This window comes from Herpailurus yagouaroundi, unplaced genomic scaffold (genome assembly GCF_014898765.1).
Source record: "Herpailurus yagouaroundi ecotype Mexico unplaced genomic scaffold, PumYag 199, whole genome shotgun sequence".
Classification (NCBI taxonomy): domain Eukaryota; kingdom Metazoa; phylum Chordata; class Mammalia; order Carnivora; family Felidae; genus Herpailurus; species Herpailurus yagouaroundi.
In genome coordinates this window covers 20,813,871-20,827,213 of record NW_024412430.1, presented here as the reverse complement: position 1 = coordinate 20,827,213, position 13,343 = coordinate 20,813,871, and the positions used below count along the sequence as shown (strand labels likewise).

General features: G+C 49.7%; 1 protein-coding gene and 1 long non-coding RNA gene across 4 annotated transcripts in view; one reads left to right on the top strand and one right to left on the bottom strand.

The window, feature by feature from the left end:
• The window catches only part of LOC121013752 (uncharacterized), a 44,412-nt gene extending 31,590 nt beyond the window's left edge, over window positions 1-12,822 (bottom strand). For both annotated transcript variants that reach the window (XR_005782900.1, XR_005782901.1), the window contains exon 1: window positions 12,597-12,822. This is a non-coding gene — a long non-coding RNA (uncharacterized LOC121013752). The remainder of the gene's footprint in view (window positions 1-12,596) is intronic.
• Window positions 12,823-12,868: 46 nt separating this feature from the next.
• The window catches only part of SPIN1 (spindlin 1), a 75,979-nt gene continuing 75,504 nt past the window's right edge, over window positions 12,869-13,343 (top strand). For both annotated transcript variants that reach the window (XM_040449553.1, XM_040449552.1), the window contains exon 1: window positions 12,869-12,977. The gene's annotated coding sequence lies outside the window, so the exon portion shown is untranslated. The remainder of the gene's footprint in view (window positions 12,978-13,343) is intronic.

Here is a 13,343-nt window from a genome sequence, read left to right as displayed (position 1 = left end):
CCAGCTCAGAGCCAGCTCTGGTGAGGGGCACGGACTCGACTCGAGGCTGCCGAGGTCCGTCTTAACTCTCCGTGCCTGTGCCTCTAGACCATCTGGGGAGATGAGTGCTTGGACAGGGCGGGGTGGGGGGGGGGGAAGGTCTGTGAAATGTTCTGAGACAGGCCTGGTGATGGAACCAAAGGCACACTGATTTGTTAGATTTCAATATCAGGTGAACGGGCCGTCACAGGAGAAAAGTGACTGTCCTGAAGGGCAGTCAGATGCGAGCGCTTCTGTGTGTCTTGATAGGGGCAGGGGAGGGGACACGTTTTTTAGGAAGGATGACTGGGCCCTAGAAGAAAAGATGGCACATGTAATACTGTCAGAAACAAAACAAACAGGGCCCCGGATGGTGTCACGACACTGGGGCTTAACACCCAAACTCGCTGTGGGCTCGACCTCCCCCAATCTTAACCGGCCAGTGAGGAATGTTCTGCACGGCACCAGTGAGGTGATCTGCCCCCTGGGCCCTTGCCATCCCCCAGATCTTCAGGATGAGACCCTCGCCCTTCCCCTTAGAGGACCGTGACCTTGCCTGCAACAGTCCTTTCTTCCTTGTGCTAATAGTTCCGCCCCTTTTCTGCCTACACGATGCTTCCCGGTGGCACAGCTCCCCAGAGGTGCCCTCTGCCTGCTAGGTGGCCGCTGCCTGGTTCCTGAGTGCAGTAAGAAAGCCAAGGAGACCTTCAAACTTCCCGGGTTGCATTTTTGTTCTTTAACAACAGTTTCCGACAAAGTCTGTCCGGCTGTGGTGCTGGCTTCTGGTGTCCCCTGCTCTGATCAGAGCCAGCCTTGCTGGTGGATGGGCTCTCAGGATGGAGGGCGGCTGTCCTCCCCTGGGAGGCCCTGTCCTCAGGCTGAGGAGCGGGGGTTCAGAGAAAGCCTCTCCCGGTGTTTGCATTTTTTCAAGTGCCTTCATCTCAAAATAATCAATATTCCGAAGAGGCATATTTTTGGCTGGCGTGTCCTGACTCCTCTGAGAGACCTTTGAATTTGTGTGTGCACAGTTAGGGTCTCAGGAAGCACAGGATCCAAGAACGGTCACTTAAATATCTTACGGCCACAAAACGGCAGAAATGCCGAATGCAGAGAGGTTAGCTACTGTCTTGAAGGGAAGTCTGCAGATGGTTATCTACCACATAGAACCTGAGTCATTGGAATGTGGGCTGGGCTGCCCTTTGGCTCAGAAATATGTTCCTCGCATGGAACAGAGGGATTGGACACGGCCTGGGAAGGCGTCCTCACCCGCTCATGGCTTTGCTCCCGTCACCTGTGCCAGGCCACACACTCGTGTCTCTGGTGTGTAAATGTATTTCTTTCTTTCTTTTTATTTAAAAAAAAATTTTTTTTTTTCAACGTTTATTTATTTTTGGGACAGAGAGAGACAGAGCATGAACGGGCGAGGGGCAGAGAGAGAGGGAGACACAGAATCTGAAACAGGCTCCAGGCTCTGAGCCATCAGCCCAGAGCCCGACGCGGGGCTGGAACTCACGGACCGTGAGATCATGACCTGGCTGAAGTCGGACGCTTAACGGACTGCGCCACCCAGGCGCCCCTTTTCTTTCTTTTTATAAATTTTTTTGAATGGTTATTTATTTTTGAGAGAGAGAGAGAGAGAGACAGAGCATGAACGGGGGAGGGGCAGAGAGAGAGGGAGACACAGAATCGGAAACAGGCTCCAGGCTCCGAGCCATCAGCCCAGAGCCTGACGCGGGGCTCGAACTCCCGGACCGCGAGATCGTGACCTGGCTGAAGTCGGACGCTTAACCGACTGCGCCACCCAGGCGCCCCTAAAGTATTTTTAAAGTGTAAGGATCTGGGGGCACAACGGTCTTGTGATTTCAGTCTAAAATGTGAAAACAACTGAAAGGACTTTTTATTTTAAAAGGTGATCTTTCTCTTCATAAACATTATCAGACCATTTGCAAGAATCTACAGTGTATGAATTTGTGAAGGTTGCTGACTACCCTGCTTGTACACTCTCTCTCTCAAAAACCAAATAATAAATAAAACTTAAAAAAAAAGTGTTTTAACAAAATGAGGGCCACATCTGTCCTTTCTTATCAAGAAAGAGTTGGACACAGAGTGCAGCTGTTGATCTGCAGTCCTGGGGGAGGGGCTGGGAGCAGCCTCCCCCCACCGAGGGTCCTGCTCCCCGCAGGGGAGGTGGCCCAGGGCAGCCGAGGAATGATTTGCCTTTTGCTGCTCCAAGAAGAGGGGCCAGCTGACATTTGCTCTTGAGAACCAGAATTTATCTCCCTTAGGAGGATTTTTAAAATAATCTCTACACCCAATGTGGGGCTTGAACTCATGACTTGGAGACCAAGAGACACGGGTTCTGCTGACTGAGCCAGCCCAGAGCCTCTCCTGGGCATACTGAAAGCTTTTCCTCTTAGTGTTCATTGCCTACTGGTCAATAACAAAACTCAACCTAGCAAATCTGAAGATCTAAGTGGCTTAGTTTTTTATTCTTATTAATTTTATTTTTTAAAATTTACATCCAAATTTGTTAGCATACAGTGAAACAATGATTTCAGGAGTAGATTCCTTAATGTCCCTTACCCATTTAGCCTAGCCCATCCCCCCTCCCACAACCCCTCCAGTGACCCTCAGTTTGTTCTCAATATTTACGAGTCTCTTCTGTTTTGTCCCCCTCCCTGTTTTTATATTATTTGTTTCCCTTCCCTTATGTTCATATTTTTGTCCCTTAAAGTCCTCATATGAGTGAGGTCATATGATTTTTGTCTTTCTCTAATTTCACTTAGCATAATACCCTCCAGTTCCATCCACGTAGCTGCAAATGGCAAGATTTCATTCTTTTTGATTGCCCAGTAATACTCCATTGTATAGATATACCACATCTTCTTTATCCATTCATCCATCCAAGAGCATTTGGGCTCTTTCCATACTTTGGCTATTGTCGGTAGTGCTGCTATAAACATGGGGGTGCAAGTGTCCCTTCAAAACAGCACACCTGTATCCCGTGGATAAATGCCTAGTAGCGCAATTGCTGGGTCGTAAGGTAGTTCTATTTTTTAGTTTTTTGAGGAACCTCCATACTGTTTTCCAGAGTGTCTGCACCAGCTTGCATTCCCATAAGTGGCTTTATTTTTTAACGTCTTTTTATTTTGAGAGAGAGAGAGAGAGAGAGAGAGAGAGAGAGAGAGAGAGAGATTGCAAGCAGGGGAGGGGCAGAGGGAGTGGAAGAGAGTCCCAACTTGAGGTTCAAACTCACAAACCATGAACTCACGACCTGAGCTGAAATCAAGAGTTGATGCTTAACCGACTGATCCACCCAGGTGGCTTTATTTTATTCTATTTTATATTTGTTTTATTTATTTATTATTTATTCACTTATTTATTAAATGAATCGGCAACGGCCAACACCCGTCCTAGGGCATAGAGTGTCGGTGTGCAGAGCCGTGAAAGGTTGTAGGTAGAGGTGGGGACAAAAATCCCTCTGCAGAAGAAAAGGACTGTTGCGCAGGAGGCTGACTGCAGGGGGAGGGCAAGGGGTCATCCTCTCCAGGTGGCAGACTCCCTGGCCACTGGAAAAGCACACGTCCTGAGTGGTGGGTGAGGTCCACTCCACAGGAGGGGACGTTGAAAGGGCAGTTAAGATTAGGAATCGGCCCTGGTTTGGGGACTCGGTCAAAGTGACACCATTTGGGGCCTACGGGTTTCCTAACACTGGCTCCCGCAACATCACCATGGGCACGGCGGCACTGCAAGTGCGCGAGCTGGATTAATCATTCTGAATTGAGCTGACGTCCAAGGCGGAGGGAAAAGGCCGTCCGCCGCCAGACTTTCACGTCCTGATGCGCTCATCCGGGGCACTTCGCACGCGGGGATGCGTGTTCAGAAGGCTTTCAGCTGTGCTAGGAATTCGTCTGTTTAGAACATTTGAACCTCCTCGCCTCAGGGGAGGGGGGATCCGAAGAACTGAAGAGAGCAGAATTCTTGGCTTTTGATTTACCAAGTGGGCTTCTCAAGGCAGAGGTTGTAGTTTGGGGCAGAAACCGGAAGTGTTCGAGCCGGGTTTGAGACTCAAATGCCAGTCCCTAAGGACACCTGGGATTTGGGGATGTGGCAAGAGCAAATCAGGGCAGCCCTGCCCTCCTGAGATCAAGTGCGCTCCTCCTCCCAGGCCGAGAAGTCTGGTGACGCCATGAAGGATCGAGACCCTGAGAGTGAGGGGTGGGACAGATCACGGGGGAGGAGCCTCTCCCCGTGGGTCTCGTCCTGGCCGCGGGCCGCGTGCCAGAGAGGTTACCCTGGACGTGTGTTGTCCTCTGGAATGCCAGCGCTCACTGTGTGTGCCCACACTTTGCTCAGCCTCTCTGGGTCACCCTCACACCCAGAAGAGGTGTGGTGAGGCCCAGCATCATGCCTGGCAGGGACACTAACCTCACACACTGAAACTGAAGTTGGTGGAAGGCCAGCCTTGAAGGCACATTGTGAAAATAACTTGCTGAGGGTCATTGTTTGCTAGCACTGTGGCTCCACAGATTTAATCTCTCCCATTGTATGCTTGTTACTCCCATTTTTAAATTAAAAAAGGGAGCCTTTATGTCCTTGAGGCCAATAAGGCCAGGGAAGAGGGGGCGGGGCTCTTTGCTCCAGCCTAGTAAACAAGGTGTGCCCCCGAGGGACAGGGACAACACACACGTGCACCACTCCAGACCCTAGGGAAGTCATTTGTGGATGATACAGGCTGATATTTAAACATGATAGAGAATAAACGTAAAAGATTTTGGCTATCTGACAATGAAAGCCACGTTAAAAACATGGAGATATGTTTAAAAACAAAGTCAAAATTAATTGTTTCTAGTCCTTAAAGTTATAATCTATAATTCTTTTTTTAAAATGCTTATGTATTGGGGTGCCTGGGTGGCTCAGTCGGTTAAGTGTCTGACTTTGGCTCAGGTCATGATCTCACGGTTCGTGGGTTTGAGCCCCACGTCGGGCTCTGTGCCGACAGCTCAGAGCCTGGAGCCTGCTTCAGATTCTTTGTCTCCTTCTCTCTGCCCCTCCCCTGCTCGCACTCTGTCTCTCTCTCTCTCTGTCTCTCTCTCAAAAATAAACATTAAAAAAATTTTAAGGGGCGCCTGGTTGGCTCAATCAGTTAAGTGTCCAATTCTTGGTTTCGCTCAGGTCATGATCTCATCATCGTGAGTTCAAGCTCTGCATCAGGCTCCACGGTAACAGTGAGGAGCCTGCTGGGGATTGTCTCCCCTGCTTGCCCTCTCTGACTCTCAAAGTAAATAAATACATTTTAAAAATTAAAAAAAAAAGTTTATTTGAGAGAGAGGGAGAGAGACAGAGAGAGAGCGTGCGTGTGTGCATGAACTGGGGAGGGGCATAGAGAGTATGGAGAGGGAAAATCCCCAGCTCTGTGCTGTCAGCGCAGAGCTGGATGCAGGGCTCGAACTTACAACTGTGAGATCATGACCCGAGCTGAAACCAATAGTCAGACGCTTAACTGACCGAGCCACCCAGGTGCCCCATAATCTGTAATTCTAAATTCCTAAAGAACAACAAAAAAAAGTTTTCTGAACATGAGAAGAAAAAATGTATTATCTCATCATAGGTAAGGTCTTTCTAAACATGGTAAAAACTGAAGAAGTGATATAAGAGTAATAAATTTGTTTGTACAAAACTTTTTAAAGCTTTGCATGAGAACAGATACCAGGAAAAAAAAAAGGACAAATGAAAAGTTAGGTAAAAATTTTGCTAGCATATGATAAAAGACTAATATTCTTCAATGTGTAAAGAGTTTTTGTAAATAAAGGAGAAAAATAAAATAAAAATCCAAATGGAAGAGTAGACTGAGGCCATGGACAATAAATAAGAAATAGCCATCCAATGACTTTTTTCTGTTCGATTCTTTTATTTAAAAATTTTTTTAAGTTTATTTCTTTTGAGAGAGAGAGAGAGAGAGCGCGCGCACAAGTAGGGGAGGGGCAGAGAGAATCCCAAGCAGGCTCTTCACTGCCAGCACAGAGCCTGAGTGGGACTTGAACTCATGAACTGCGAGATCATGACCTGAGCTGAAACCAAGAGTCAGACGCTTAACCCACTGAGCCACCCAGGTACCCCATGTTTTATCCTTTTATTTAGCAGCTTATTTTAAGATATAATTCATGTACTAGACAATTCACCCACTTATAATGTACAATTCAATGGCATTTGAAGGGGAGTATATTCATATCATCCATCACCACAATTCTGGAGCATTTTAATTACGGGCCCCCAGCCCCCGCCCCGTGCTGGGCAGTCACTGGTTTACTTTCTGTCTCTATGGACTTGCCTGTTAGGGACATTTATAGAAGTGGAACCATACCATATATGGCCCTTTTGATAGTTGATGACATTGCACATCTTTTCCTGTGCTTACTGGCCATTTGCTGATTGTATTGGGAGAATTATCTACTCCAACCCTTGGTCCATTCTTAATTGAGTTGTTTGTTGTTTTATAATTGTAAGTTCTTTATATGTTCTATATACAAGCCTTCTATCCCAAGCAGGGTCCATGCTATCAGTATTGAGCCAGACATGGGACTTGAAATCATGACTGTGAGATCATGACCTGAGCCAAAATCAAGAGTCAGACGCTCAACCAACTGAGCCACCCAAGTACCCCTGTAGGAAGTTTCAAAATTGAGAAGTGTGATTCCTCAAATTTTATTCTTTTTTTTCACTATTGCTTTGACTATGCTGGATCCCTTAAATTTGCATACAAATTGGTCAATTTTTGCAAAAATAGTTAGATGGCATTTTGATAGGGATTGCACTGAACCCAGAGATCAATTTCGGGGGGATCACAATCTATAAACATTAAGTCTTTTAGTCTGTGACTCAGTTCTTTAATTTCAACACAACTTATTTGGCAGTTTTCAGGGTATAAATTTGCATTTCTTTTATTAAATGTATTCCTATTTTAGTCTTTTGAAATCTATTATAAAAGGAATATTTAAAAAAAATTTTTTTAAAGTTTATTCTTTTTTGAGAGAAGAGAGTACACATGAACACAAGTGGGGAATGGGGGGGGCGGGGAGAGAGACAGGAAGACTGAGGATCCAAAGCAGGCTCCATGCTGTTAGCACAGAGCCCTGTGTGGGGCTCAAACTGACAAACCACGAGATCATGACCTGAGCTGAAGTCGATACTTAACCAACTGAGCTGCCCAGTTGCCCCAGGAGTATTTTTTTTTTTTAATTTTCTTTTTTTTTTGAACGTTTATTTATTTTTGGGACAGAGAGAGACAGAGCATGAACGGGGGAGGGGCAGAGAGAGAGAGGGAGACACAGAATCAGAAACAGGCTCCAGGCTCTGAGCCATCAGCCCAGAGCCTGACGCGGGGCTCGAACTCCCGGACAGCGAGATCGTGACCTGGCTGAAGTCGGACGCTTAACCGACTGCGCCACCCAGGCGCCCCGCGGGAGTATTTTTTTTAATTAAAAATTTTTTTCATTTGTCTTTAAAATCAAGTATAGTTGACATACATTACATGACTTTCAGGTGTAGAGCATCATGATTCCACAAGTCTATAGGCTATGCTGTGCTCCCCACAATTGTGGTATTATCACCATACGACACTATCATAGTACCACTGACTACGTTCCTTGGGCTATGCCTTTTATTCCTATGACTTAGTCATTCTGTAACTGGAAGCCTATGTCTCCCACTCCCCTTCCCCCATTTTGTCCGTCTGTCTATCCCATTCCCCTCTGGCAATCACCAGTTTGTTCTCTGCATTTATGGGTCTGTTTCTGCTTTGTTTTGTTTTTTTAGATTCCACATATACGTGAAATAATATGGTATTTGTCTGGTTTATCATAATACCATCTAGGTCCATCCACAGTGTAGGAACGGTCTTCTTAATTTCACTTTCAGTTTGCTCATGGCTACTACACAAACCCACAATTGATTTCTGTGTATTGATCTTATATCCTGCAACTTTGTGAACTCCTTTATTACTTCTAATAGTTTTTAGTGGATTCCTTAGGATCAAATGACTTTTAAACACATGGAAAAAGACCGGTTTCTCTTATAATAAGAGAAATGCAAATGTAAAGTATCACGAGATATGGTTTTGTTCACCTACTACATTGGCCAAGATCTAAAATTCTGGAGGCTCCTGGGTGTCTCAGTCTGTTGAGTGTCCAACTTCGGTTCGGGTCATGATCTCGTGGTTTGTGGGTTTAAGCCCTGACCTGGGCTCTGCGCTGACAGCTCAGAGCCTGTTTCAGATTCTGTCTCCCCCCGCCCCTACCCTGCTTGTGCACGTGCACACACTCTCTCAACAGTGAATAAACATTTTTAAAAAAAGATCTAAAATTCTGATATCATTGTATAGGTTGCAATCTATGAACACATGTACCTCATTCATCAACCCCACTTCCAGGGGTGTACCCTACAGCACCTGTCTTCCAGGTTGCACACAGTACTGCTGGTGAGGCACAAATGCTAGAGTATGTGGTATGCAGGCCCGTCACCGTTTGGTTCCATTTTTGCAAAGTTCAAAAACAGTCAAAACTAATCTGCTGAGAGAAATCAGCAGAGTTGTATTATCCTCATAACAGTTGATCAAGATCTTTAGGACGTGTTTTAAATGAGGATTTTATCCTTCTTAACCCAACGGTAATACCACCCAATGAAGCAGTAACTCCCCACTATCGAGTATCCAGTTTGCTGGTGGCTTGGAAGTTATTACTATATTATCCTTCCCAAAAGCACTCCGTTCAGCCCAAATCCTGTCCCCCAGCATTATTATCAGGGCCTTCCACATCGTCTCTTGTATTTCCTGATACTCTAAATTCTCTCGAGCCCTAGACAGACTCGGCAGCCACCCCACAAAGCCGACTGAACATCTTCAGTCGTCTCCTCCTGGATGGTGAAACTCCCTTGTGTGTGTGTAGGGCTGTACAGGGTTTATTTTGATCCTTGACACAACCTTGTGAGCATAGGTAATGAGAACTGAAACTCCCAGCGTGCTGGCATTTGAGCCCTTGATAAGCCCCGCGTCCTAATAAATCCACATGATCCAGTATTCCCAGAACAAGTCATACCTTCACATAATAAATAGCTGTCGGGTCCTTCCTGCCCTGTAGGAGGTATATTGACGAGGACAGCAGCTCTTGTCCCTGCCAGCTAGACTTTATAACAGGGTGGGGAACAGGCAATGCACATGTAAACCAATCAGTGCGGTACGTAAGCACAAACGAGCATCGGTGCTCCAAAGAGAAATGAACAAGGACGTGTGTAAAAGAGAAGAGCAGAGAACCACCCACTTGTGCAGGTGGTCACGGGAGGCTTCTGAGGAGACACCTGAAAGCATTTCTTTGCCTGCAGTGTAGAAAATGACCTGGAGGGAGGCAGGAGCCAACCGGGGAGGAAGCTGCACAGTTGACCAGACGGCTGACCTGTGCTCCTGAGGTTTCTCTTGGGGTCACTCTTTCAGCAAACATTTCCCTAGAGCAATGCGAGATTCCCTCTACCGAGCATATTCTTGTGGACTTGGACGTACTGTCCCTTCTTTCTGGTCCCACTGCTGACCGTGTCTGCAGGCTCTGGTCACCTCCGCACTGGATGACAGCCCTAGACCTCTGCAGAGTGTATATCAACGTGGTTTTTGGTCAGAGATCTAGCCCCAGTGCCTTATCAGGACCATCGGAGAACAGATGCCTCTGTCCTGGCCAGGCCACCATCTCATCAGGTTCACACAAGGCTGCCTAATTAGTGTAGCCATAAACCTGTAGCCACAGGTGGGAGTGGCAGGGCCAGCAGGAGCTCTGATCTTAAGGACTGATGTGTTAGACATGGAAGAACCCTGAATGTTCCCAGTTCATCAGCCTCGGCCCCCACAGTCTGGGAGTAGCAGGGCATTGGGTCAATTGGAGGAGGTGACCCAGGTGGCCAATGGTGAGAGAACATCCTTACCTACAAGGTAACTAGCAGACTGTCAAACTCATCCACCTAGTTACACGAATAGAGAATTATTCCTGTGTGTAGCATGCATGATGCGTTTAGAATACTTTTTGCCATGTTCAAGAATTGGATTATTTTATGATAAACGTAACTACTCTGAAAAAGCTTCTGAAGACTGGTTTCCAACGATCACATCAATGTCAGCGGGGTAAGTACACCAATACATCAAGGTTCGCTGTGGGTCTGAGCTCACCCCACTCTCACACCACAGATGTGCTCATCTCTGGGGCAGAAATTCCCTTCTCCCCAAGTGGGAGCCCAGGGACTCAATATTAAGAGACATACGCCTCATAGAGGTTTGGAACAGTTAACATGCCAATTGATACTTGCCAGAAATAAAGTTCCCGCAGGAGGAAAAATACATGTAGTCTTTTCTGACCTAATCTCCAGAAGTCAAGTGTGGTTGGGAAACTTGCAGAAACTAGCTCTATATTTAAGTTTCTGGAAATGCTTGGTCAATGAGCTGGAAGACAGCAGGGGATACTTACTTAGCACCCTAGAGATTCATGAGATAACTGGGGCTCCGCCCAACTTTTCCAACCTGTTATTTTGAAAAATTTCAGTTTTCCAGACTCGTTTGAATTGGACAATGAACCACACACACTCATCACAAAATGTTAGCATTTTTGTTACATTTGCTTTATCTCTCTGTAAAATACATATATTTCTGAACCATCTGAAAGTTGTGGCCACTAGGACTCTTGATTTTTCAAATAATCCAAGACAAACCTCTTAAGGACAAGGGCATTCTCGTGACAGACATCGTCACACTGACACATTAAGGATTATTCAATAATACTCTCTCTGAAATACATTCCATATGTAAAATCCTCCAACTGTTCCCCTCATCTCTTTGGTTGCTTCTTTCCTTTAAAGTAGTGTAGGTTCGAGGGTCATGTGATGGATTTGGTTGCAGTCTCCTGTGTCTGGCCTGATTCCCTAGCTTTTCTCATTTTCTCCCAATATTTTTGGCAGATTTAAATGGGTGTAATTTTTGACATTCAGCAGGCTAATGAGCAAGGCTTCTGAGGGGCGGGGGTGAGATACTTCTGGCAGGAATGGTGGTTGCGTACCTTGGAAGTGCCACCCTAGCAGACATAGGGTGGCTCACCTCCCTGGCCTGTGCGTTGTCTCCCAGTGACCATCGCTAGAGGCAAAATTTAAACCAGGACCTCTCCAGGAGGGAGGGGATGGGCTGACACATTTAGCTTTGCCTGGAGACATTTCTGGTTGTCAAAATGTTGGGGAAGGTGTGTGCTCAGGGCATCTGGTCAGTAGAGGCCAGGGACGCTGCCAAACATCCTCCTTAAAAAAGAAGTACTCAGCCTCAGATGTCCATAGTGGCAAAATGGAGAAACCCAGGGGATGCCACTGCAGTGTTCCAACCAGTGGACTCTTCCGCACCTGCCTCTTTCCCGTTCCTCTGGGCTCCTGATGTGCTCCATGCACGTGAAACACAAGTGAAAGCATCAACCCTTCAACACATCCCCACTGGTGAGCACAGCGACACGCTTCCGTATTTGTGTCTAAACTGGCCCTCTAGTTGGCCTGTGAACTCCCTGTGCTCACCAAGTGTGTCACCTGAGATGAGCTTTAATTGCTTGAGCAGGCACATATCAGTCTTATTTGAGAGGAAAGAAGAAGGTGCCAGTAAAATCCCAGAGGGCATTGCTAACTAGCAGCTCGCTGGGCCGCACGTGAGAGCCTAGTGTGTTCTCCAAAAGTCCTGTCATCCGACCTGACAGCAGTCCGTGAGGCGGTTTACTACGAGGTGGCTGCCCGTTGGCGCTCGAGGAACCAAGTCCCCTCTGTGCCCTGCTCCCTGCTCGAAGACACCTCGCTAGTGGGGGGCCGGGGGGGGGGGGGGGGGGCGCGCCCGGGAGTGGAGGGCGGTGCGCACACAGCTCCAGGGGGGGGGGCGGGGGGGGGGGTTGGGGTTCAGACCCAGGATTCAGCTCCTGCACTCATCTCATCAGGAGTCAAAACTGTTTCTCTTTTCCTTCCTCTCCCCATGCTCCCGCAAACAAACAACAAAACACTCAAAGGGCATCTTGGGTAAAACAAGTCAAAGGAGTTCTCGAGCGACCTTGGGAACGCCTGGTTCCCAATTTCGGAGGAGAGCTAGGCTACTTCTCTCGTGTGTGTCGGGGGTTGGGTTCTCAAGGTCACAGGTGGGTGGACAAGGCCCGGGTTCCTCCCCCCCATCCCCGGCGGGACAGAAGTGGGTGGGCGAGGCCCGGGTCTGGTCGGACCGGGACCCGGGTCCGCAGGGCGCCCCTCCCTCGCCCGGCGAAGAAGGTGGGTGGGCGAGAACCGGTTCTGGTCCGAACGGGACCCCGGTCCGCAGAGCGCCCCTCCCCCTCCCGGCAGGGCAGGTGGGTGGGCGAGGCCCGGCGGCGGCGCAGTGCGGCCGCGGGTCCGCGCACGGGGAACCGGCCGGGCTGGGGCTGGCGCCCTACCCGGCGTGTGGCCAGTGTCAACGCAGCCACGGCTCAGCCCGCGGACGCCCCTACCACCGTACCCGGCCTCATCCACCCGGGCGGCGTGCGCGCTGCAGGACGACTTACTGCTTAGATCCAAGAATGAGGAGGGCAGGTCCATCCGCGAAAGTCCTCCCACTGAACGAAAACGAAACTTCCCAGGATGCCTGACTTCCGGCGCGAGCCCTGGCGCCCCAGGCTCCCGGGGCTCGACGCCCCGAACACCGCCCCTTCCCGGCGCACACCCGGGGGCCGGCCCCGCGCGCCCTCCCCGGGGCCCCGCCCAGCTGCCCCCGGCGCCACCAGGTGAGAGCCCCGCCCGGCCCCGCCCCGGCCGCCCACGCCGCCACCGGGAGAGAGCGGCGTCGGGCCCGCCCTGCTCCGTCCCGCCCGCCCAGCTGCCAGGTGAGCGGCGCCAGACCCCATCGCCCACTAGGCCCGTGAGAGCCGCACCAGCCCCGCCGCCAGGTGAGCAGTTCCCAGCCCTGCCCGCTCGCTGGGCCCCTCCCGGCCCCCAGGCCTCGTCCCGCGCCGTCCCTTCGCATCCGCCCGGCCGCCGGGTGAGTGGCGCCATTCCCCGCCCGGCCGCCGGGCCAGGTCCAGCTTCGTCCGGCCCGCCCTACCCGCCGCCAGGTGAGCAGCTCCAGGCCCCGCCCGCCGCCCGCCGGGCTCCACCCAGCCGCCAGGCCCTGTCGCGCTCCGTCCCGCCTCTTCCCCGCCTCGCGGCCTGGTGAGTCGCACCAGGCCCAGTCCCGCCTCCCGCCTAGCCCGGCTCCCAGGCCGTGTACCGCTGCAGCGCCAGGCCCCGCCCCGCTTGCAGGTGAGCTGCCCCTG